Here is a 26,490-nt window from a genome sequence, read left to right as displayed (position 1 = left end):
TAGTCGTTGTAGCATTCTCCAATTCCAAATAAATAACATAGCAGAGAAAACAAAGCTAACTAAAACTAGCATCAGAAGGGCAATAATGGGGTGACACAACTTATTTAGAATGCCAGTCACGGTAGGGGACCATCCAAACAGCACGTCCTACCAATGATGGTTCACATTTTCTTTTACCTTTTTAGGACCCCCTTTCTTTCCTCTGCGTTGTGGTGGACTGTTACCAGGGTCTTTTTCCCTACTTTCCTGGACCTTATCCAGAATTATAATCAAGTCCTGATGTTTCATTAACTGCTTCATTAATTATTTTACCACTGTAAGATTCATTCCAATAGGTACAGGTGATAACTTGTGAAATATTGTATAGTCAGATTATATCAGCTGATGGGATACGACTGGTGCTAAATAAGAAAATTCACACCCAACAATCTTAACAATATCACAAATACAGAAATTAGAAATTAGAGTGATTCTCACTATCCATAATTATCTCATCTATTACTACAGAGGTACAAGCAGTTCTCAAACACACACAACCCTGGCCCATATATACAAGTACAGTCCTCTGATTAGCGTCTGGATGGATCTCAAAGTGACAGATGTTTTGCTCAGTGTCGAGGCAGATGTCTTGAGCATTGATTGCATTATTTAGCAAATGAATCCTTGTTGTTCTTGTGTAATGCAAGATTCTAAATATACAGTTTGCCATTTCCCGTTCACTATTTGTGCCCATGTTCTATGTTCAGAAGGATAGCGCACAGTTTTATCATAGCTTAACCCTAATGCGGTGATGGAGTGGACTACATATATTGAAGTGTTACGTATGGTAAACACAAAGGCTGTGGCTGCATTAGTGATGGGGTCATAGGTGAAATTTACCAGAGTCAACCAGGATTGAAACTTCCTCTCTAAGCCAGTGGCACTGTCCCAAACCACTTTCCGGATTTCGGTGGGAAAGTACCCTCACCACCTTCTCTTATAATTTAGGCGGCCACTGATTGCATTCATAATTGTGCCTGTATACAACTGAGGGCCAAAGAAATGTTACCTTGGATCACAGCGAGTGCATTTCCTATTAATTCATGGTCTTGTTCCGCCACCTTTTCCCACTTTGGTAACACTTCTGATAACTGATTAATTCCTAAAGTTTATAGAGAAGACTGTAAAGGTTGTCTTAATTTTGTTAAATCACTAGTTGTGGTGGCCAATTTATTCATTAGTATTTTTGAGTAATTTCCATTTAGGACCCCTAATCCTGTCTCTAACGCCCCTGGTAGGCCCCTTTGTGTTCTGCCCCTGAAGGGAACTTGTTTTCACAGCCAGGTTGTCCAGCCCTCAAAGGATGTTTTTAGGAAATGAGAGCATGCTGGTTCAATTTCAGAAATATCAGATTGCATTATCACTTCAACACATTTAAGAGACCATTCTGGGTTGAACAGCATTTGCTGTTGGCCTGTATACTTTATTATATATGGACCAATCTCATAAATTCTGAGTTGTAACAGGTTTAGCTATAAAATTTATTTTAAATTTGAATGAGAGCCCAATGGTATCATAGGCCCAGAGACAAACCACCTTAACGGACTGTACTAATGTAAAATTATGCCAACAGTCTAATTCATTGGAAATACAGGTCTTTGTATTCTTATCTGTAGGCGTAGTTGAGATAGTAATTTGGGATGCCTTTTTATAGATAGTCCCATTAACCATTTGGCATCCTACTTTGATTTCTCCTCCTACAGTCCCCTGAAGTTGCTGAATCCCCTGTTTTGTATCCGCATTCCATTCTTGCCTCACATATACTTGATTTCCATGCATAACCACAGTTGATAGATTTAAACCCTTTTGATCAGAATATTTCCCATGGTTCCAGCATACCCAACAAAAGCTTGAGATCACGGCCACTCAGTATTCTTTTGCTAGAGGTGATTTTCCCTCCCTGTATTATAATTATAATCATGAGAAAAATAATTTTCCTGGTTGGACTTGTGTGACCCTCCATGGAGGTTTATGTGCATTTTTTTTTTCACTCAAGTGCGATGGATCCATGCACTCTGCTCCTTGATTTCAATTGCTGTGAAGGAGGTAAGGACTATCTGGTATGGTCCTTCTCACTGTGGTTCCAGAGTCTTCTCTGCAAGAGACTTTAAATATACATAATCTCCAGGTCCTATGTTATGCACATGTTTTTCAATCTTTTGGAGTTGTTTATCCAATGCCATCATGTAGGAGGTCATGATTTCATACACAAATAGTAACGGATCTGTTGCACTACTTCTGGGATAAAATGTGGTCTCCTATCAGGAGTCATAGTTGCTGGAACCCTAAAGCATGGTATTATCTCCTGTATTAATGTTCTGATTATCTTTTTGTTCTAGTAGGGAATGCCTCTGGCCAACCTGAAAAGGAACCGGTTAATATCAATAAGCATCAACATCCCCCATGTCTTCGGAGCTCCAAAAAATCAATCTGCCATTGTTGCCCAGGCCTGTTGCCTCTTCCAATTTGGCCCATTTCTGGTTTGGGGTAATTTTGGGATTAGTCTGGAGGCAAAGGTCACACTGCTGAGTCACTTGTCTCACAATGGTGTATGAATTTCTAGCTGCAATCCTTTAATTACGTGTTTATATAGAGCTTCTGCCCTCCCATGTCTCTTCCTGTGTTCCTCCCTCATCAAAGACCATGTTAAATAAGAGGGAATTATTAGATTCCCTTGTGGAGTTAGGGCCCACCCCTCTTTATTATATGACCCTTCCAGGTCTATGATAAGCTTCTGATTATCTGATCTTCCTTGGTCTTACCTTCTAGGGAGATTCGCCTGTCAGGGATCAAAGCCCCTTCTGTTTTTACCTCACATTTGGCTGCCAGCTTTGCTTCTCTGTCCGCCAACTCATTTCCTCTCCCCAATTCCGAAATCACTTTCTGGTGCGCCTTGATGTGCATGATCGTTGATTTCTCTGGTAGCTGGACTGCTTCTAGCATCCTCAGGATGCCTCTGAATCCTTGATGATTTTGCAATGGCATGTCTTTATTACTTAAGGCATAGCCGTTCCCCTCCATGAAGTAGCCCTCTGCGTCTTCCATGGGACTGTCTTTCCGGTCCGAACAGCTCAAGTATGTGGCCTCGATGGTCTCTAAGCAGTCCTGGTGCACTGGTTCTCCTGTATTTCCACCAAGAAAAGAAACTGGGTTGATGATGTCAGTAACCACAATTCCCACATCATCATGTTCCACCATTATAGCTTGGTATTTTAGGAACCTTTGTGGAGAAAGTCAGTGCCCATCTCTCGCTTCCAGACATTAACACAGTCATTTTCCGGCCCAGGGTAAATCTTCGCGCCTCCTGGATATTTAGCATGATGGCCGCAACCGCTCATAGACAGCAAGACACTAGGGCAATCACTTGCTTCTCATGAGAGAAAAGGAAAAATGGCTTACTCACATCTTGAAGTCCTAAGGCCAGAGCCAACATCAGGGCTTTCTTCAGCTATTCAGCAGATTTCATAGCCTCTTTGCTCCATTGTATTTCTATTTGGCAGTGGGTAGTGCATACAGGAGTTTAACAAGCAGCCCATAGTTATAGATCCATAGCCAATATCACCCAGTCATCCCCAAGAAAGTTCCTTCTTTGGGAACACTGACTAAGGATAAACCCATAATTTCCATATACTGCTGGTCATTTACCTGCAGAGTAATCTCTCCCTTTTCAAATTTGATTATTGCACCCAATTGTTCTAATAAATCTTTCCCCAAACGTGTCTTCGGGGAGTTGGGCATATACAAGAATCTGCAGATGTCCCATTGCATTCCCAGTTTATATCTTAGAAGTTCACAAGAATATGCCTTTTCACTTTGGCCAGTTGCCCCTTTTACCACGATGTAGTCATTTCCTAGGGACATCAAGCTTGGTTCAAAACCGAATACTTTGCCTCTGTGTCAACTAAAATTCTACTTTCTTCTCCTCTTTCCCTGGCTTCATTATAACCAGTGGATCCGCTTGGGTGGATTCCCCAGGTCCCCGTCAGTCTTCCTTCACATGAGTCACTATTCCTCTTTTAGACTGGCCCAAAACAAAAAACCAAAACCTAATTGTTTCATTCCTACCCTTGACCCAGGATCCAGCAGTGTTGCAGCACATTATATCCCTCAGTCGATTTAGGAATTCAGATTGTGATTTAGAGGGATCTTGTTTACTTGTTTGGGAATGGCCCTTTTCATTCCCTTCGAGATTCACTCCTGATATACCTGTAATTTTTCTATATGTTTAGATCTGTCTGGATCCTACATTGGGTCTTGGAGGGGAAAATACTCTTTCCAAATCCCCTACAGTTTTACAATCAGTTTTGGGTTTGTTTTTTTTTTTTTATTTTTTTGTTTGTTTGTTTGTGGGTTTTTTTCTTTTTCATCTCATTCTTCCCAGATAGGTGCCTATAAAACTGTCAAAGCAGACCTTTCCCTGATGCAGGAAGTTACCGGGCTATCCAGGGGGGTAGGGGTCCCGTCCGAGTCCATATCCCATTCTTATAATCAAGGGAGCGGCTTAAGCAAATCAGGTAATTCTTGTTCTGGTGTCTAGTGATTTTTATTTATTCTAGTGCACCCTTGCTCAATACTGCACTTCACGAGGTACCTGTAACACTGTCAGAGTAGACCTTTCCCTGATGCAGGAAGATACCGAGCTATTTGGGGGAGGACCCGTCCGAGCCCGTGTCGCATTCCTGTGATTGAGTGGGAGGCTTAAGGAAGTCAGATAAATCTTGTTCTGTTCTGGTGTCCGGTGAATTTTATTTATTCTCGTGCACCCTTCCTCAATACTGCACGTCACGCAACACCGCCTCAGTTTACCTTTAAATTGTTATTTTCCCGCTCAAGGGCGAGTACCATAGGGTCCTGTGGCAGCAAAATCCCACTGCCCCTTTGCCATTTCGAATGGTTTCGGAGGGTGAAAAACACTTCATTCCACTTTCCCTCTCTCCTTGAAAACAGCATTAGCTGCAAAACGGTACTGCAAACCTCTTACTCATTGAGCCCCCAGCTTCCCCTGCCAATTCCTTCCATTGCTGTTATATGCATCCTAAGGGGCTTGCACAAGGAAATTCTTGCTTGTTTTTTCCCCCATTATGCTACCTTCCGACTCTACCTTTCTCTAACTTCCACAAACCGTTTAAACACTTACAAATGTCCTGTCCCTAAGTTCTCAGGGACTTCCCACAAGACTAGCAACAAAACCAATTCCCATCTACAGATTACAGACACTCAGGACAATAGAGTGATCCCAACCTAGCTGAATAGCACAATAAAACAATATGATAGTCTGAACACCGAATCTGATCCATTTCCACAGCCTGCAGAATTCTGCCCCCCCGTCCACGCAAACCTTTTTGCTTTTACACTTTCAATTTATTCTTTTTTTTTTCTCTCACACAGAACACAACTCACATTCCGGGATGGGGAGGGTTAACTCACACACAGCACCTAACTCGCATTCCAGAGAGGAGGAAAGGGAGTGGCACTTTCAGCTGCTTCTCCCATTTTTCTCTTTTTTTTTTTTCCTTCTTCTGCACTAGGTATTTTAAAATTTCACCATTTGCAGCCTTCCATTCCAAAGGTCGGAGGTAAATATACCCATTTGCCGGCTCAATGGACGTTTGGAATTAAAAGGCTTCATAGGTGCATTCCTAGGATCAAGACAAACAGGGCTTCTAAACAATTTGCGAGTCTTTCAACATTTTGAACTCAGTCCGCCTCTGGCCCCTGTCTATGGAGGAATAACGTCCCCTGGCAAGCTATCCCGCTCAATTCCACTGGTACTCTGTTATACGTCTCTCCCCCTGCAGCGATTGTCTCTCCCCCTGCAGCGATCGGGTAGAGATGGGAGATTCTCCAGAGAAGCAGTCTGGGGCACGCCTTAAAATGTCCCCCTCCCCACTGATCCTGCAGCCGGGCAGAGAGGGTGTCCCATCTGGGGTTCCAAATTGTTTTACGGAATCAAACCCTATAACCCAAAATGTCAGACCCTCTGGACCCCTTTGCCACATGTGAATGGACGCACCGTGTGCTGCAAAGCCCCATTCAATGTGGAGTGGGTCAGTTGGGTGAATCGGACCCAGAGCTTGGTGTACTCCAACCTCAAAAGTTAGTAACATTAAGGCTTGCTCGTGAATGTGTGTCCAACCCCATGGTGTTTTACGGAATCAAACCCTATAACTCAAAATGAGTTATAAAGCAGGTATGTTTATTTCCAGTGCTGGGGTGCAAGGGGGTTCTCCTCCTAGCTTGCACACCATATAACTTAACAAGCAGCCACTTCTAGTGTAAAGACATGCATCGTTATAAGCGCCTACTACATATTCATAACCTTTCCCCGCTTCGTATTATAACTAGTTCTGGAAGGTTCGCTCCAGTCTTGCCTACGTAGTGCCTCCTGGTGGTCGTGTTCTGGGGTCTTAGGGATGAAGTAAGAAGTCTTCCTCAGGATGAAAATGTTTTTCCCCTTGAACTGTCTGCAAGCACGGTCGCTTCTGGTTGCTTTCCAGCTTTCTGCATTCCAATGCCTACTTATCAGTAAACTTCTGCTAGCTGGCTCCTTCGTTATCTACTTCCAAGGTCTTCAAGGCGAACAGCACCAAGTTCTAGTGAACATTCCCAACCTCCCTGTCTGCTTTCGCTTGTCAATTGGACTCTTCTGCAAGTGAGATCATATAGGGGACGGGCTGTAATAGAAAAGTCTGGTATGTGTCTCCTCCAGAAAGTTAACACACCTAGCACGCGTTATAACTCTTTCTTATTCTCAGGTATTTTTACCACTTCCAAAGCTGTTAAAGTTTTGGGAGGAATGCATGCTGCTCCCCCTTTTTACCATATGCCAATAAACTTCACTTTCAGTGATGGAAGTTGTATCTTTTCTGGTGAAATTTGTAGCCCCAAACTTTCTAAGTGAGCAATCACCTTTGTCTGAGTCAGTCCTATTGAAGTAACATCTGGTCCACCTATCAGTACATCATCAATATACTGGTACAACTTCACTCCTTCTTCCAGGCATATTTCAGTTAACTCCTGTGCTAGGACATGATGTACCAGCATAGGCAAGTGCCGATAGCCTTGTGGTAAACAGGTGAACATATATTGGATTCCCTTCCATATGAAAGCAAACTTATCCTGATCAACTTTCTGTAAAGGAACCATAAAAAACATATCTTTCACTTCAATGGTGGCTAAAATTTTGTGGGACTTCTCTTGTATAGTGGAGATCAATTCAGCTATATTGGGCACAGCTGCTGTTAGTTGGCCAGTGTTGGCATTCAGCTTTCAACAGTCAACAGTGAGCCGCCATTTACTGTTCAGCTTATGAACTGGCCATACTGGAGAACTGTAGGGAGAATGGGTTTGTATAATCCCCCCCCTCTTCCTGTAGCTCTTGTATTACTGAGGTAATGCCCTCTTTGGCTCCTAATGGTAGAGGATATGGTTTCATATTTACTACTTTGGAGGGAGGGAGAAATGGGGCAACTTGTAAGAGCCTCACTGCCACAGTAGGGGACCCAAATTTCCACTCTCTGCCCTTGGAGTCAGTCCATGACTTTCCTCTCAAAAGGTCCAGCCCCAAGAGGTTGATTGGAAGGATGCCCAATGCCATGACTGTGTCCATTGGATGATCATCTCCTGGGAGGCAACACTTTACTCATGCCACTGACTCACACTGGGAATAACCAAAAGTATCCGTGATTAGGATTTTCTTTTTGTCTGGCATTATCCCACTACAGGCAGCTGTATCCATAGTCAAAGCTGATATTTGTGCCCCAGTATCTACCATAAAAGTAATGGGAGTTTTGGAAGGGCCAGGGGGGAACGTTACCAACAAAGCCCCTTGGTTGTTGTCTGTGAGCCTTTGTATGTGTATCCACTCGCCGTGCCCCGGCTCACTTACTGGAGACAGCGCAGGAGGTTTCCCTGCTCCGAAATATAAGCAGTTGGTTCAGGAGAGGCTGAAGGGATTGCATCCACGAGCTTTTCCCTTCCTTGTTCCCTATCTCCTGGGGACTTCCACATCTCTATCAGTAGCTGCTGCTTGGAGAAAGACTGCTGATCCATTAGCTCTTTTGGGATACCTTTACTTATCCCTTCTTTCCATAGCTGGTGTCGGGAAAAAGATTCCCTGGGTCTTCCATCCCCGTTCGAGTGGAAAGGAGTGCCTCTTGGTTCTTCCATCTGTCTAACTATAGCCTGGTTCTTTCCATCCTTTGTCCAAAATCCCACACAGCGTCCGTAATTCAATAATTCCCTTGCTACCTTTCCCTAAGTGAGACCTGGGCCAGCCTGAGGTCTTCCTGCTTCCTCAGCTTGCAGTCGATCCTGGATCTGCACTGCATACATTTTCAGTGCATCAGGCAATCCTCTAATTAATGGTGTCATCCCATCTGCGTTTGCTAGCATCTGCATGGGCGAGGGTTGTCCAGGGACTAACCACTATTCATGCATCAGTTAGAGGAAGGCCGCCTTCTGCACACTCTCCGTAAGATAGCTCACCACAGGGGTAGGTATGACTGTGGGGTCTCCACATTCTAGAGGATCAAGCCCTCCAGCCCAGAATGTAGCATGCTGGGTAAGGGATCACAGCTCTCTATCGTCATCTACTGTGAGATATGCCCCTGTTCCCCAGTAAGACTGGGCTTCATCCTCACTTAATCAAATCCTATCTCCTCCTTCCAAAGAGACCCTCCACACATACTCAGTCTGTCTCCTTTGCCTGCCCACTGTATTTCTCCTGCAGTTTAGCTAACCCCATGGCTGAGTAAGGTATCACCTTTATAAGCACAGTGGGAGGTGGTCAGGCATTCTGGTCCCCATCACCTTCGCCCTCTGGCTTGTGGGTTATCTCTGCTTTAACCAGGGGACATAGTTTGGCTGCACCCATGACCACAGGTGCTGCCTCACATTCCCTTTGGGATTCACATAAATCATCCCAGGGATAGATGGAACCTCCCTTCTTAACCATGTGATTCTCCTCACAGTGTGTTCTGACTCGGTCTCATCATCCTGCCACAACTGTAATCTCATTTTCCTTTCCCTCTCAAATGCATCTTGCAAGCTACCCCATAACTTTCCATTAATCTGTCTCTCATATGCCAGCGCCTTCTCTGAACGCTGTTTCCTAGCTCGTTCAAATCCTATTTCCCGTTGCAAGCGTTCTCACTCTTCCTCCAGCTTGGCTCAGGCAGATCGCCTCCAGCTCAGCTCAGAGGGAGGATCACTCCACCTCCAGCTCCACCTGGAGGCAGAACCTTTCCGCCGCCAACTCCTCCCAGAGACGGGACCACTCAGCTTTCAACTCTACACGGGGAGAGGCTTGCTCTGCCTCCGTCTCTGCCTGGAGAGAGGACCGTTCTGCCTCCAGCTCTGCACAGAGACAGATTTAGACTCTACATTAGGAAGAATTTCTTCACCATGAGAGTGGTGAGACACTGGAACAGGTTGCCAAGGGAAGTTGTGGATGCCCCATCCCTGGAGGTGTTCAAGGCCAGGTTGGATGGCGTCTTGGGCAGCCTGGTCTAGTGGGATGTCTCTGCCCATGGCAGGGGAGTTGGAACAAGATGATCTTTAAGGTCCCTTCCAACGCTAACTATTCTATGATTTGATTATTCTATAAACAACAATAATTTTTAGTTTCCTAATCTTATATCTCTATAAATTATATAGCAAAATTATTAATTATATGACTGTAAAGTCTTTTTTTACATTTCTGTATTATTGAAATTTGGGGAAAAAAGAAAAGCAAATCTGCTTCTACAATGAAACAAAGTAGCAACTGTAATCATTGTTTTATTTGTCTAACAAAGGTAAATATGGCTGAAGGTGATATTTGATCTTGAAACAAAACATTGAAGGTATCACATTTAGTCTGTAAACTGAGCCTCCCCCCAAATCAAACAGCTTAGCTCTGAAGACTATTGCCTCTTCCCTGAAAAAAAAAAAAAGCATCGATACTACTTTTCTATATGGATGGAAATAATATATGATTTCATTTTTTAATCTGCTTTTCAAATACAATAAGGATTGGGAGGTAGAATGCAAGGAATTAAACAGTTAACATAAAACCTGTCTAGTCACTGGGAACAATCAGCATTGTGATGGAGAACCTATGCATCTAAGTAAAGACATTGAATCTTATAAGCAGTGTGGAAACATTTAGTTACATCTTTTTAAGGGACTACATAATAATTAAAAGACGCATATCTTCTAAGTAACTGTATAAATGTAGTCAGGGAAATAAAGACCTACAAGAAAATTGGTCTGATAAAATACGCACATAGTTAATGCATATGTATATATTTTATTATGCATAATAAATTTTAGATGGGCCTTCTACTTTTCACAGACAGGGTCATAATCTTTCATGTTTTAAGTTTACAAGGGTCAGCTGACATAAAAATTACTTCCATTTACAAAAATTTATGTACTTCTATGTAGCGAATAAAGTCATGGACTCCGTTTGGGGGTGACAAATGAAATCGCTTTAATGTGAAAAGGCAAAAGCTTATATAGTCCCTCTGTATCCAGCTAACAGTTACCCCAGTGAATTTCCACCGAGCAATGACTAATGCTGCAGCTGTGGTCCTTATCTTCATGTTTTGGTTTTCTACTTGGAGTTATGCATTCTTTTAATGATTCCAAGGTCTTCTATCAAGCTTCAGGGCCTCGGCCACTGGCTCTGTGCTTGCTGGTGATACCATGGGTATGCTAAGGCATCGGCCGCTTGCATTAGCATATGCACAGCAGTGGAATCTTTTATGCCCACGCTTCTACATAGGTAAGTTTAAAAACCAGTCACATTTCATTTATTTATTTATCTATTGGTTGGGCTTCGTGATCTCAAAGGTCTTTTCCAACCTAGTGATTCTATGATTCCATTCTATGATACTGTGGGTTTGTATCCATTGTTCAAATTTTCCACAAAACTCTCCAACAGAAAATGTAGACTGCTTAACCATGAACCATAATGATTAGGCACTGATTTCTTGTGATTAAAGGAAAAGAAAGATCTCATCTTAGATACCTGACATTCAAAGTCAATGTAAGCATCATTTCCAAAAAGGACTGGAGATTCTTTACTCATCAACTGCAATTAGATTACAGTGGATTAGAAAAAAACATAAGATTTATTTGCATATTAAAAGTAAGTCCCCAAGTAACAGGGGACAGGACAAGGGGGAATGGCCTCAAGCTCTGCCAGGGGAGGTTCAGGCTGGACATCAGGAAAAAAATTTTCACAGAAAGGGTCTTTGGGCACTGGAACAGACTGCCCAGGGAGGTGGTTGAGTCACCTTCCCTGGAGGTGTTTAAGGGACGGGTGGATGAGGTGCTGAGGGACATGGTTTAGGGATTGATAGGAATGGTTGGACTTGATGATCCAGTGGGTCTTTTCCAACCTAGTGATTCTATGATTTTATGATTCTATGATTCTAAGATTCTAAGTTTCAATGAAAAATTAGGTTCATCTTAACCTTTTGGAAAGCTCTCTACTCTGACAACAGTAACATTTTTTACTTCATTTTTATATGAGAAATATTAAAAAATAATTACAGAAAGACATATTTGGGACTTATAATATCTAAAGTATGAAAAAAATTACCTTACATAGTCATTCTCTCTTCTGATAAAACACATTCATTATCTATCATGAAAGCTACACTATCCTTTGCAGAGCACTGTATTGAAGCAGCATTAGATGGATGGCAGCTATTATGTAGCAGGCAAGATAGGTCTGAAATTGTTCCCTGGCAGTTGTTCTCATCATTTCCCATTTTTTATTTTTTGCTTTGAAACATCAGCATCGCATGTAATTATAAAGAAATAAAGGAGGACAAAGTTTACTGCTCCTGATTGTCTGGAATATGCGGATTAAAAAATTATACTCTAGAATGGGTATTTTTGAAACAAGCATTGCAATTCTTTGTAATCTGACTAATCTATATGGTTAGGAGAATGCTTTGTAATGATTTTAGTGGGGAAAAAATGATTGTCAAGTCATTGCTTTCTAAGAAAGTCCCAGATTGACTGACATGCTTATTGGGGGGGGGGGGCGGGGGAGTTTCCTTTCAGGAATCTAACACACTGATCAACTACAATAGATAAATGGCTAGAAATAAATTTAAATATGACAAATATTTTATTAGATTGGTGCAAAAATAATTGTTGGTTTTGTTGTTGTAAACTGTGATGCTTATTTTGGATTAAACTTTTATTTAGCTGTGTTCATGTAGTATGCCATTTTAAAGCACAAAGTTAACTCTACTTATTTATGCTAATGGTTTTGGTTTCACTGTTTATTTTTTTTATACTACACTGTCAAATTAAAGATGGAAAAATAGCAATCTGAGCATTTTTCTTCTATGGATTCAAAAGGGGACATAAAGCAGCAGAAACTGTCAGTAATATCAACTAAGTATTTGTCCAGAGGACCATCAATGACCATACAGCTGGATGTTGGTCCCAAAAATTTTGTAATGGAAACAAGAGTCTTTAAGATGAGGAGGGTCATGGACATCCTTCTGCCATAGATGACAACCAATTGAGTGCCAGTGTTGAAGCAAACTCACGTAAAACAACTCAAGAGGTTGCAGAAGAACTAAACATTGACCGTTCAACAGTTCAACATTTGTATCACATTGGAAAATCAAAAAAGCCTGACAAATGGGTGCTGCATGAGCTGAAGGAAAATCAGAAAAAAAAAGCCACTATAAAGTCTGCTCAGCACTTCTTTTGTGCAACAAAACTGATCCATTCCTTGATTGCATTCTGACATGTGACAAAAAAAATGATTCTGACAGTGTTCCACACAGTGGCTGGACTGAGGTGAAATACCAAAACACTTCCCCAAACCGAAGCTGCATCAAAAGAAGGTCATGGTCACTGTGTGGGAATAAGGCTGAATGCAGGAATTAAAGCTAAGTACGGGAATGGGACTGAATGTGAGAAGAAATGGGACTAGGGGCTTCCATCTTCCTTCCCCTCCCCCCTTGCTGTGGCCTGAGTACAAGGCTTTCAACCAAAAGGAATGCACCAAGGGCATCTGAAGTGGGTGCCACATATTGGGGAACAACATGATGAACATCACAAGCGGGTAAATTTGAAAATATATACAAGAGACTTCAAGGGAAAGTTTACCAATCTGTTTGACTCTTTTTGCTAACAGAGTTATAAGGGTGAAAATATATATAAACATCACCCAGCCTGCTCGCCAGAGTCCTCCAGTCTGACAGTGTCGCAAGGGTGAAAATGCCCAGCCTGTCAGAATAATTAGTGCAGCAATAACACAAAGATAATTAATAATATAATATTATCTAGCTTGCTACATATGCAATAATTAATGAAAGCAATAATGCAAGGATAATTAATAATTACATAGCTTGCCCTGTTCACATTAGAGGCTCCCCTTTAAATCCCTCTCAACAGTTATGCGAGACCACAGACACTTGTACAAATAAGTTGGTTTTATTAAGACTAACAGCTCATGACTTAATAAGGTTCGTTAATAACTGTGGAGAAGGCACTGTTTGCAAAAATACATTGAACAACCCTATTTATGACTCAACACCCAAATGCATACAAGCATGCAACAAGCAATGATGTACATGTAGCAATAACAATCAGATGTAAGTAAAGATAACACGTAGATAGGGTTAGAGTACAGGGAGAGATACTAATAATTAGCTTGATATTAAAATGAATATTTAGCACGGATAACACAAGTGGTTATCCCAATGGAATCTGGGGAGGGGGGGTGTAGGGGGATGAGATCCAGCCTGTTGGCCAATCCCAAAAGTCACGTTTTCCCCTCCACTCTCTTACCCCAATGAAGTTGGGGCAGGGCCTTGCCAGTCTCGGGAATTGACTATGCCTACTTCTAGGTGTCTCATCCCCCACTTCAGATGCCTTTGATGCATTTCTTTCTGTTGAAGGCCTTGTACTCAGCCCATGGCAAGGAGAGGGGAAGGAAGGGAAGGGTGGTGGGGGAAGAGAAGTGGAAGCACCTAGTCCCATTTCTCCCCATATTTAGACCCATTCCCATACTTAGCTTTTATTCCCGCATTCAACCTTATTTCCCACAGTGGGGGAAGAGACATCTAGAAGTAGGAGTATTCAACTTCTCCTATCAACAAGGTCCTTGCAAGGACAGGAGCCTAATTATTGTCTAAGAAGATTGATTGCAGCTGATGCTCTGACAACTCAGCCTACGGATGACCTGTGCTCATCATTGTAATACCATTAAAATACTAAAACACACCTCCACACCTAAGGCTACCCGCCTCCTCCCCTCCTCTGAGGCAAACCATTCCCATGGCCATGCCCACTGGGCTTGCACAGTTAAGTTCTGGCATGCGAAGAGAGAATTTTTTCTCCACCAATCAGCAGGGCTTGATGTGATGACTTCAGTCAATCAAGCTTCATTCTAAACTCTGCCTGTAGGATGCAGACTACTATAAATAGTTTAGAACAACGGAAGAGGTTTCGGTGGGAGGAGGGACTTCATTGGGGTAAGAGAGTGGAGGGGAAAATGTGACCGAAACTTTTGGGATTTGGGATCAGATGATAGGCTGGATCTCATCCCCCTTCCTCCCCCCCTGGATTCCATTGGGGAAGCACTTGTGTTATGTGCACTAAATATACATAGCAACATCAAGCTAATTATTAGTGTTTTGCAGAATCAAACCCTATAACCCAAAATGAGTTATAAAGCAGGTATGTTTATTTCCAGTGCTGGGGTGCAAGGGGGTTTTCCTCCTAGCTTGCACACAATATAACTTAACAAGCAGCCACTTCTAGTGTAAAGACATGCATCGTTATAAGCGCCTACTACATATTCATAACCTTTCCCCGCTTCATATTATAATTAGTTCTGGAAGGTTCACTCCAGTCTTGCGCCTGCATAGCACCTCCTGGTGGTCATGGGCTCGAGTCTCAGGGATGAAATCAACAGCCTTCCTCAGGATGAATTTTTTTCTCTTTCAACTGTGCGCAGGCACAGTCCCTTGTGGTTGTTTTCAAACTACTGAAACAAGTGCAGCCAGCTTTCTGCATTCCAATGCCCACTTATCAGTAAACTTCTGCTAGCTGGCTCTCTCTTGTTATCAACTTCCAAGGTCTCTAAGGCCATCTCTGACGAGCAGCGCAAGTTCCCATGAACATTCCCAACCCCCTGTCTGCTTTTGCTCATCATTAGTATCTCTCTCTGTACTTTAACTCTATCTACGTGTTATCTTTACTTACATCCATTACTGCTACATGTATAGCATTGCTTGTCGCGTGTTTGTACGCATTTGGGTGTTGGGTCAATATATTTTCACAAACAGTACCTTCTCCGCTGCTACTACCGAACCTCATTAAGTCATGAGCTGTTATTCTTAACAAAATCGACTTGTTTGTTTACTAAGAGAGATTTAAGGCATTTTTCTAATCCAAAACTCAATGGTGTATGTAGCACGGAGGCAGGACTGTTCCACCTCCAGCTCTGCCCAGAGATGGGACCGCTACGCCTCCAGCTCTGCATGGAGAGAGGCTCGCTCTGCCTCCATCTCCGCCCAGAGAGAGGACCGTTCCGCCTCCAGCTCCACTTCCCTTTGTGCCTGTTTGCACCATTTCTTTTGAGCAGCTGTGAGGCCGGCTGCTAGTCCTGCACAAAACTACGCTTTTCCTTTTCCCAGCATGCTCCGGTTCTGCGTTGCAAGAGCTTTCTGCCACCGCAAACGGTAACTGCCAGTGTTTCTCTGCCCAGCTGCACCCTGCCGGGTTGGGACATGCTTTATAATCTTTCAAAACATTTTCTAATGGGGAGCAGTCGAGCATGAGCGTCCAGACCTCCATGCTTTCTGCTAGGGACATGACTTGCTCCTTAAGCAAGCAGGCAACTCCCTTTCAGAGTTCCACAAACTGCTTATCCCTCTTTAAAATCTACAATTTTGGGGAGCAGAGCAGTACAGCACTTCCCAAAAGCTGACCATCTGCTGGGGCACAACCACACTGGGCGGACAAAACACCACTTCACAGTTCCATAAACTGCTTATCCTAGCATCACTATCCCCTTCTCAACGTTGCTCACCAGGATCCTGCTGACTACACCAATTTAAAAGCAGCCACCTCAAAGTAATTTAGAAGAGGCACAACAGTAAATAATCAAATTACATATAATTAGATTGTTTAGGTATCTGTGTCTCATACATTTTTAATGTTTAGACTGACAGAATATATAAAGTTAGGGAAAGATATATTCCTCACTAATAAATGCCAAGCTGCTACCAAAATAAAGAATGAGAAATTTACACTTCTGTGAAGGATCAATATACCCCCACAGTGTAAGAAGGATCAGAGGAATCACATAATCATAGAATCATTTACGTTGGAAAAGACCTTTAAGATCATCAAGTCCAACCACAAACCTAACACTGCAAGAATACCGAGCTCAAGGAAGAATGTAAGGAATTATTGTAAAGAATTATTGTAAAGAAAGTTGAACTTATCTCAACAGAAGGGGGACTGGAGGATGGCCTTTGTTTTAGCTATAGGGCTGTACCAGTGGGTCATCATTTGTATTCTAAATAAGAGTATGACCAGACTTTCTCCTGCTTAAGGGAAGAATAAAAGTAGTTTCAGAAAAAGACATTAAAGCAATTAAAGACTCTGAGAAAACTGGAAATGAGAAATTATCTTAAAAGCTAAGATACACAACACAAGAGGAAGACAACAGCCTTGAAAACCGAGCTGCCATTTTGCCAGAAAGGAAACAGAAGTGAGGGGTATTAGGGAGAGACAGCCTTTGATAGAAACTTAGCATAAATACAGTTAAGCATATCTTTTTCTTTCACTTATCCACCTACACCTTTTATGAAGACTGTTGCAACTTACCCCAATATCTGCTGGACGGACAACACAACAGGCCATAAGCAATCCAGGAGGCTCCTGGAGTGCATCGATAACTTCCTGACTCCAATGACAGAGGAAACAATGAGGAGAGGTGCTCTGCTATATCTCATAATCAAAACCAAGGAGGGACTCGGGGGATGTGAACATCAAAGACAGCCTTAGCTGCAGTGACCATGAGATGATGGAGTTCAGGATCCTGAGAGGAGGGTAAAAAACAAAACCACAGGACTGGATTTTAGGAGAGCAGACTTTGGCCTCTTCAGAGATCTGCTTGATACAGTCTCAAGGCATGATCCAGGGATCTGCTTGATACAGTCTCAAGGCATGATCCTGGGATCTGGAGGGAAACGGGAGCAAAGAAAATAGGTTGATGCTGAAGGATGGCTTCCTATGAGCTCAGAGAGCTCCATCCCAATGAATATGAAGTCAGGCAAGAATTCCAGGAGGTCTATATGGATGAACAAGGAGCTCCTGACAAAACTCAAAGACAAAACTAAAGTATATAGAAAATGGAAGCAGACAGTTACCTTGGGAGGAACACAGAGACGTTGTCTGAGTATCCAGGAATGAAGGTAGGAAAACCAAAGTCCAAATGGAATTGAATCTGGCCAGGGCTCCTCAAAGACTCTAAGTGGCAAAAGGACAACTAAGGAAAATGTGGGCCCACTGCTGAATGGGATAGGGGGCCTAGTGACAAAGGACATAGAAAAGGCAGAGATACTGAATGACTTCTTTCCCTCAGTCTTTAACAGCAAGACTGGAGTTCAGGAATCCAGTTTCACAAAGGCCAGGGGGGAAATTTGGTGCAAGGAAGATGCATCCTTGGTGGAAGAGGATCAGGTCAGGGACTGGATATACATAAATCCATGGGCTCTGATGGGATGCACCCACTAGGACTGAGGAACCTGACTGATGTCATCGTGACACCACTCTCAATAATCTTTGATCAATTGTGGCAGCTGGGAGAAGTGTCTGAGGACTGAAGGTGTCGCACCCCGGAACCATGAGCCACACGCTCATGTCCGGGTCTGACTGGGGGGGGGGGGGGGAGTTCATTTATCTGTGCAGTGATCCGGAGGCCAACAAGGATGCTCACAGGGTGAAAATCAAAAGCGATATTTATTCTGTCTCTGACAAATATAAACAAGTCAAAATACTGGGCTGCACAGCCGGGACATGGGAGTGCAACTTCCCAAAGTTACAGAAACGAATCCCAACCTGTTTGGATCACAGTATGATCCCCGAACACAACGCAGGTCACTCAGATCTGATCTGACACACACACTGTAAGGGAATGGGAGGGAGACAGAGAGAAAAGGGGACAGAAAGAAATCACCACATCGATGGCAGCAGCGGTTCTCGGGAACACGTGGTCATCACAGCAGCGGCTTCTTCCAGGCTGCATGGTCCAGACTGGTCCAATCGAAGTGATAGCTGAGAGAGTGTGAGAGCATGGGAGTGAGAAAGCACTCCCACCTGGTTCCTCGCAAGTTCTTTTATAAGGCCCGTCCAACCCCCATCAGCATGTGTTGGGGTGGTCTTGCCACGTGTCTTTCGGGAGGGTCCGGCCCGGGCAGTCCGGCAGGCAGAGGAAGATGGCAGGGGGGGCAGGCAGCACCTGCTGCTGCAGCACCTTCTCCCGTGGCAGCCATCTCCGGGTCCGGATATCAGCCAAGCAGGGAGAGCAGTGCCCACTCCTGCACTGCCCCTCCACTGAACCTGGCACCACAGACAAGCCGGCACTACAAAGCACACAAATGGACAGTCTTCAGACAAAATGTTTAAGGCAAAGAAAGAAACATAGTCGGGCTTTACAGAAGGAAAGCAAATGTACCTCCTATCTTCAAGAAGGGCAATAAGGACGACCCAGGGAACTACGGGCTGGTCAGCTGCACCTCCGTCCCTGTGAAGGTGATGGAGCAGCTAATCCTGGAGACCATTTCCAGGCCCATGAAGGACAAGAAAATTATCAGGATTAGTCATTGTGGCTTCACTAAGGGGGGGGAGGGGGGCGGGTCTTAGGGTGATTTAAACAGCCCAAAACCATTAACAGCACTCAATTGGTGAGGCACATGGCAGTGGCAAGGATATGCTGGGATTGAGCACTAGATTGAGGCAAATAGGGGGATCTCGGAGCCAGGGAAGCCCATGAAATAGCTGAGGGAACCACCAGGATGCAGAAGATCTCACAAGCAAGGCTGATGGGGCTTGCACGTTGCCAAGAGCAACTGCAGATGATTTAAATGGCCCTAGGGAATGCCAGATACCAGGGTGGGAAAACAGGGTTTGGTGTGTCAGCAAGGGCATGGCATGGCAGTTTGCACATCAGTTTGCATGGCAGGGCATGCAGGAAGGGCTCTGCAATCAGCTTGTGTGTCTACAGCCCAGGTAAGTGCTCTGGGTCTCTGTCAAAATGGTGGGCAATCACCTCAGAGCTAAGACCAGTGTTCCTAAAGAGAGAACCTCTGAGATGTTTGACACATCCACTCAGATGGAACTGGTAAAGGAGACTTTGGTACAGATGGTAGGCTGTAACAAATGCCTAGATGCTTCTTCTGAAGAAAAGGTACTTACCTGCAAAAGATGTGCACAGGTCAATGATCTATTACATCAGGTGGCCAAACTGTAGGAAACCGCTAAAAGGCTGTGCAGTATTAGGGGAGCCAAGACTGAGATAGATAGGTGGTTTCAGAATCACATTCCTGCAGCAGACACTACTGAGAATGAGGCACCTTGGACTCTGATCACCTGCAAAAGCAGGACTCCAGTCTCCATCCTCCACTATCACGACCAAAACCGGATACAAAGCTTTAACAGCCGCTGACACTCACCAGCAAGGTCCAAAGGGGGAAACTGTACCAGCAGCCCACAGTGGATGTTGCAAAAAGAACCGACGAGTGGTTGTAGTGGGTGACTGTTAAAGGGCACTGAGGCACCCATCTGTTGGCCTGAGAGGGAGTCGTGAGAGATATGTTGCCTTCCAGGAGCTAAGATATAAGACATCACTGAGAAGGTGCCACAACTCATGAAGAGCACAAACTACTATCCACTGTTACTCTTCAATGTGAACATGAATGACACAGCAAGTCGGAACCTGGGCAGAATCAAGGAAAACTATAAAACCCTGGGGGTGCAAGTGAAAAAAATGAGTGCCCAAGTTATCTTTTCCTCCATTTTGGCCTGTTTAGAAGGCTGGTTGATCAAGTTCATTGGGAGGCAGTCCTAAAGGGCAAAGGAGTCCAAGAAGGCTGAACGCTCTTCAAGAAGGAAATCCTGGTGGTGCAACAGCAGGCCATCCCCCTATGCTGGAAAATGAGCTGGTGGGGGAGAAAAACAGCTTGGCCGAGCAGAGAGCTTTGGGTGGATCTCTGAAAAAGAGGAAAGTACATGAACTTTGGAAGAAGGGGCAGGCATCTCAGAAGGACTACAGGGATGAAGTGAGGTCATGTCGCTGTTGAGACACGACACGGTGATGTGGAAGCAAGTTTCTTTATTGAGGTTACAGGGCTGACTGTCCGGTGCTTGATCTTACGCGCGCCTCTTATACCCTTGATTAACACACGCGTCTCTGCATGATTGGATTAGCTTATACATAAACAATCTGTGAATGGATAGTGCTACTTTCATGCATGGTCCTATATTGTCTGCCCACTTCCTGTCCCATGATCTCCTTCCAGGTGCATTAATCAGGGGTCCTCAGCCTGCTGTGGACCCCACAATTCCTACTTTTTGCATTTGTGCTAAAGAAAATTGCCCGTTAAAGATTGCCTGTGTCGGCTGCTGCGGGGCCCTTCGCAGCAGACACACAATGCAGGGCAACATCGACAGCACAACTACAAACATACCCATTCTTGAAACAGGGAAGCAAAGCAGCATCAATATTTGACCACGCTGAGTAATATTGTAGGTGCATCTGAAAAGTATACAGTGACTTATACTCCGTTTCTACTGATCCTAACAGCTCTAATCTGTGATTCCAGTACATGACTTATACTCTGTTTCTACTAATCCTAAAAACTCTAATCTGTGATTCCAGTACATGACTTATGCTCCACTTCTACTGATCCTAACAGCTCTAATCTGTGGTTCCGATATACGACTTATACTCCAGTTGTTATGGCAGTTCTTTGATGTTAGCAAGGGCTATCCATCACGCTCATCTCCAGCTGTTTGATTCTCAACACGTGGCCTCCGTGGCTTATCCACAGCAGGGCGAACACAACGAGCAGGGTACCACTGAGGTCCTTCATCTGTGGAAACACAAGCATATCCTCGACCCCAAGTTAATAGCTTGCATGGGCCTGACCACTGACCACTTTGAAGGTCCTTCACTTGAACCTTCACTCCATCAGAGAGAGCTGTGGTAGACTTCAAGGATTCAAAATGTCGAATCATTGGGGGACTCTGATGCCCCTCATTGATAGTTAAGAAATTTAATACATACATCACCTTGTTCAGCCTTGCTTCAGGTGATTCCCCAGACATTCCCACCTTTTGTTTTTGTAAAAGGCACTTAAGTGTACCATGGGCACGTTCTACAAGTGCCTGACTAGTGGGGGAATGAGGAATACCTGTAACATGACTGACACCCCAAGACTGTAAAAATGCTTTCACTCGCCCAGAAACATAAGCAGGACCATTGTCAGTTTTAATTTTTTGAGGAACACCACAGATGGCGAAGGCTTTTTGCCAATGCCTAATAGCATCTTTTGCTGTTTCTCCAGTATGTGCAGTAGCAATAATGACAGAAGAAAAAGTATCAATTGATACACGTACATACTTTTGTCGGCCAAATTCTGTAATATGAGTTATATCAGTTTGCCAAATTTGTAGGGCCTGTAAGCCTCTAGGATTTACTCCATAAACTGTTGGAAAATGCTGGCCTTGACAATCGGGACATGAAGCAACGATAGATCGAGCTTCAGTAGTAGAAAGCTGAAACTGTCTCTTGAGTGCTCTGTGACCCTGGTGAAAAAATTGATGAGAAGCAATTGCTTGTTGCATAATGTTTGGTACTGGTCCTAATGCTACCGCAGATACTAATTGGTCAGCCCGGGCATTTCCTTCTGCTATAAAATCAGGTAAGCCAGTATGGCTTTTTATGTGTAGAATATAATAGGGTAGGCTGCGTTTTTGTACAGTTTCCCACAGGAGCTTCATAACTCCAAACAACAGGTGATTTGTCACTTGTCCAAGAACTGTTTTATCCAACCTCTGCACTAGGCCTGCAACATAAGCAGAGTCGGTTACCACATTTATGGCTTGTGGGAACTGTTGAAATGTCAATGTGACTGCTCGTAATTCCACCACTTGTGGGGAGTCTTGTTGATGCTCAATTAAATGTTGCCAATTTTGTCCATCAAACCATGTAACAGCAGCTTTCCCTGTTTTCCCAGACCCATCTGTGAAAACTGTGGGTCCATCAACAGGTGCTGTTTGGCTTAACAATTTCTGTGCGATAGAGATTTGAGTTCCCAGTTTACAAAGTGGATGGGAAGGAAAATGATACGATATCTGGCCTGTAAAATTAAGTAGCGCAGCTTGAAGTGAAGAACTATTGGCAAGACACCATTCAAAATATTGAACTTGTAAAGGAATAACAATACATTCCGGATCTCGTGTCAATAGTTCCACACATTGTGTTCGAATTTTTATAATGAGTTGAGCTAACAGCTCATATAATCCTGGAGCAGCCTTTTTTGTTCGAAATGGTAAGAAGATCCACTCCAATATATGGAGGGGGTCTTCCCACCCCTGATCCCACTGCACGAGCGCAGCATAGGGCATCGAGTCTTCCACAAAGACCAATGCCTGCACAATTACAGTCAGGTCAATGCACCAGACATGCTTTTCCTGAATGGCTTGCTCTACAAGTGTCAGAACATTTCTGGCTTCCTTATTTAGAACCCTGGGTGCTGCAGTATCTGTGTCCCCTTTTAACAGATCAACTAGAGGTTTTATTTGTGATGATGTAAGGCCCAAATAGGGTCTCAGCCAATTTATAATTCCAACTATTTTCTGAACATCATTTAAAGTCCTGATTTCAGTCACTATTTTAATTGCCTGAGGTTGGACTGTTTTGGCCAGTACTTTCATGCCCAAATGCAACCACGGTTTAACACGTTGTACCTTTTCGGGGGCAATGACCAGGCCATAACATTCCAACATTTGTTTAGTGTCCCTTTCCAATTCTCCTAATTGTTCTGACATTGCAGCAGCCAATAAGATGTCATCCATATAATGATAGCAATAGCATTCAGGATATTTCTGCCGTACAACACTCAGTGCCTGGGCTACAAACCATTGACAGATGGTAGGTGAGTTTTTCATCCCCTGGGGTAAAACCTTCCAATGATATCTTTTTGTAGGTTCTGCATGATTAGTCAAAGGAACTGTAAAAGCAAATTTTTCTACATCATTTTCATCTAAAGGAATTGTAAAGAAACAATCTTTTAAGTCCATGACCAGTATGTCCCATTGCATTGGAATCATCGTTGGGGAGGGTAGTCCCGGCTGTAGTGCCCCCATGGTTGCAAGCACTTCATTGATCTTTCGCAGATCATGTAATAATCGCCATTTTCCTGATTTCTTTTTTATTACAAAAACCGGTGTGTTCCAAGGACTGTGTGACTCTTCAATATGGCCTGCAGCTAACTGTTCTACCACTAATGTGTGCAGGGCTGTGAGTTTCTCTTTGTTAAGGGGCCACTGATCCATCCACACTGGCTTATCTGTAAGCCATCGCAACCTTAAAGTGGGTTTTTTAGTGCCCTGCAGGATAGTGACCCCTATGGAAAATCCGTTGTGATACAGACTCCCCATTGTCCCAAACAGTCTCTTCCCCAGAGGTTTAAGGGGGCTGGAGTAATATAAGGTCGCACAGTGGCATTTTGCCCTTCAGGATTCGTGATAATTACAGGTTTTGCTGCTATGAGACTAGTAGCCATACCTCCTAGTCCCATTACTCCTGAAGTTGCAGGTACCACGGGCCAGGAATCAGGCCAGTCCCTTCGAGCAATGATAGTAACGTCAGCCCCTGTGTCAAGCAGTCCAGATATTTGAATGGAATGTGGAAAAGCAGTGTTCATAACAAGGATACATTTCATTTGTGGCCTTGTGTTTGAGACTGGTTGTGACCAACAAATCTGAGGTGGTCCAGTGGGTCCAAATCCCCCATCTCCACGGATGACTTGTTCTGTTTTAAGAACACTGCTTTTAAAAGGCACCAATTGCACAATGCGAGTTCCCTCTTGTATTGTAACAGGGGGGGTGATAGTAGAAACCATTGCAAAAATCTGTCCTGTAAAATTCTCATCAATTACTCCCACATGAACTAGAATGTTTTGTAAGATAGCACTGGAACGTCCGATAAGTAAGGCACTGAGTCCATGACCGATGGGCCCCCACGCTTTCAGAGGGACCTTGTGTACTCCCTGTGTATTAATAGTTACTGTGTGGGCGGTGGATACATCCATCCCTGCTGCTCCGCTGGGTTTTCCTGATAACAGGTCGCAAAGGCCTGGGGCCGCATTGCAGGAGACCAAGTGTTCTTCATGGGCACGGGTATTTGTGTCTGGGCTCGCCCCCCCGCGCTCTGTCTCCTGTTTCCCGGCTGTAGCAATTCTCCATTTAAGTGATACTTGGACTGGCATTGCTTAGCAAAGTGTCCAGTTTTCCCACACCTGAGACATCTGCTAACAGCCGATGTGATCGCTGATCTAGCAGTGCCATTATTCCTTTTTTGTCTATTTGAACAGGCAGTTCTGACATGTCCAGTCTGGCTATATTTACAGCATCCTTTGTCAGGTGTCCCCGTGGCTGCCATAGCGGCAGCGACAGCAGCCATTTTTTGGTCAGCCGACCCCATCTGGGCACAAGCCATGATCATAGTTTCAAGAGTCGGCTCACCTGGCAAGGCACGTATTATTTTTTGACAATCTGCGTTAGCATTATCTCGCGCCAGCTGTGTGATCAACAGTGTTTTGACATAGTCATCAAACACTTGGCGTTCTACAGCAGCCCGTAGCCTTTCTACAAATTGTAAAAATGGCTCTCGAACTCCCTGTGTAATTGTTGTATATTTATCCTTCGGTTCAGCGATCTCAGCTGTTCTCATCAGTGCTTCAAGCCCTACTGTTTTTACCTGTTCAAGCACTGAAGGGTGCCACTGAGCTTGATGCTTCGGATTACTAAACTGCCCAGTTCCTGTTAAAACATCTGCACCGTTCCCATATCGGGGGTCTGACTGGGGGAGCTGCAGGTTCCGTATTGCCTGTGCTTCTGCCCTTTGAGTCCAAATATTTCGAAAAACTGTGCACTGAACAGGCTGAAACATAATTTGTGCAATTTGGGCAAAGTCATATGGTGTCATTTCTTCCATAGTTAATAATCGAAGCAATTGCATTGTTGCAGGGGAGCTGGGACTATACTGTGTAACAGTTCTTTGAAGTTCCTGTACTACTTTCCAGGTGTATGGTCTGTGCTCATCCATAACTCCCTGTCCTGGATCCCCCCGGACCACCGGGAATGCCATAGCTGTCATAGGACTCGGGTCACGTTCCTTTAAGGGTGTAGTTATTGCCTCAGACAATGTCCACTGTCCTTCTAGCGTAGCCTGTTGTTTTACCTTTTGCCAAAATACACATGGATCATACGGTCTCACAGTAACCTGTGCCGAGGGTGGATCCCATGCCTGAGGGGTTTTAGGTTTACCGGAGGAACCCCTAAAGGGTGGCTCGGCGCTAGCCTTGGTCTTTCTGTTTTTTAAAGCAGCTGCCTCGGTGCCCCCCCCCCCCCCCCCCCCCCCCACGGGATTGTCCCAATCATCCGGCTCATCTGGCAAAGGCGGGAGTACCAGTGGATTGTATGAGCCTCTCGCTCTTCAGGGGGCAGTGGAGGGGCGGACGGCATTACGGGATTAACCCGCTGTCGGCTTTGTTTATATATCAGGCAAGCCGAGTCTGCTTCATCGTCCGACTCATCAACAAGAAAACCTTTTCGCGCTAACCGAAATGGTTTATTCTTTGGGCGCGTTACCGGATTTCTTGAATGTAGGTGTTGAAACTCAGATAGAGATGCAGAGTCTGGGTTGGCAGTTCATATAGAAAAGTCCTCTTGCTCCGTTAACAGATCCTCAGCAAATGGAGGCTCGTTTCGGGAGGCAAGGGGTGAAAGATCTTGCTCTGCCTGATCCCTCTGTTTCTTAAAGTCTTTCAAAGTATCAAACAAAAGGCACCATGTGGTTAACAAAGATACGGATTCTTTGTCTCCACGTGAAGCACTATCAAACAGCCTGTCCCCTATTTCTTTCCAATTCGAAACAGTAAATGATGTTATTATATCTGGCGTATAACCCTGTCTCTTACTCCATAAAAGCATCTTTTGTAACATGAATTCCTCTAGCTTTACCCCCTTCTTTTCTAGTATTTGCTTCCACATGCTTATAATCATTTCCTCCTCTTTTGTTAGTGAGGCTCCCATCTTTTTCCCCAGCAGCTCACCTGCACTCGGTGGCTTCTTAAAAGTCCCGGATCCGGAATTAAGCAGCTTCTCTCGCCGCTCCTCTTGGCTACT

Source organism: Cuculus canorus, chromosome W (assembly GCF_017976375.1).
Source record: "Cuculus canorus isolate bCucCan1 chromosome W, bCucCan1.pri, whole genome shotgun sequence".
In the NCBI taxonomy this organism is placed as follows: domain Eukaryota; kingdom Metazoa; phylum Chordata; class Aves; order Cuculiformes; family Cuculidae; genus Cuculus; species Cuculus canorus.
The sequence above is the reverse complement of the archived record's forward strand: the minus strand, read 5'-3'. Positions refer to the sequence as shown.